This window comes from Podarcis vaucheri (genome assembly GCF_965113315.1).
Source record: "Podarcis vaucheri genome assembly, chromosome: Z".
Taxonomy (NCBI): Eukaryota; Metazoa; Chordata; class Lepidosauria; order Squamata; family Lacertidae; genus Podarcis; species Podarcis vaucheri.
This window is the reverse complement of record NC_138758.1, coordinates 33,271,576-33,272,145: the sequence shown is the minus strand read 5'-3', so window position 1 is coordinate 33,272,145 and position 570 is coordinate 33,271,576.

Sequence of the window (570 nt, the reverse complement as noted above, 5' to 3'; positions counted from 1 at the left end):
TTAATTAAATTCGAACGCCTACTGAACACAGTAACTTAGGGTGCCTAGCACCCACAAATTCATAACAATGCATGTGTGCTTGTGTATGTATATGTATATGAGTATGCATTGTTTGTATTTGGGTATCAGCTGGTGGGGTACTTCCGATTCACCAGAAATAATGAACCTATTTCTGTTGAGGATGGAGATACTTATTTTTGATCATTAAAAAACAAACAAATAGACAAGGCTTTTGCGGATCATGAGGTCCCTGCGGAACCGACAGACGCCTCGACGTGCCAGTTCGCGGCAGCGGCGAAGGGGGGCGGCCCACACCACTCCGCACCACGCCCCCCTCGTCCGCTGATTGGGCAGCTGGACCGCGGACACGTGACCACGCCCCCTTGGTCCTGACCGGCGGGGATGGCCAGTTGCTAAGGGAGGCCTAGCAGCCGGGCTCCCTCCTCTCTCTCTCTCACACATCCAAACAGAGAAGGCCATTGAGATAAGGGGCGGAGATGCCACGCCCCCTCTCCAATCCTCGCCTTCTGAGTGGATAAAGGTGACCCGGGCGGGTAGCCGCGCCCCTTC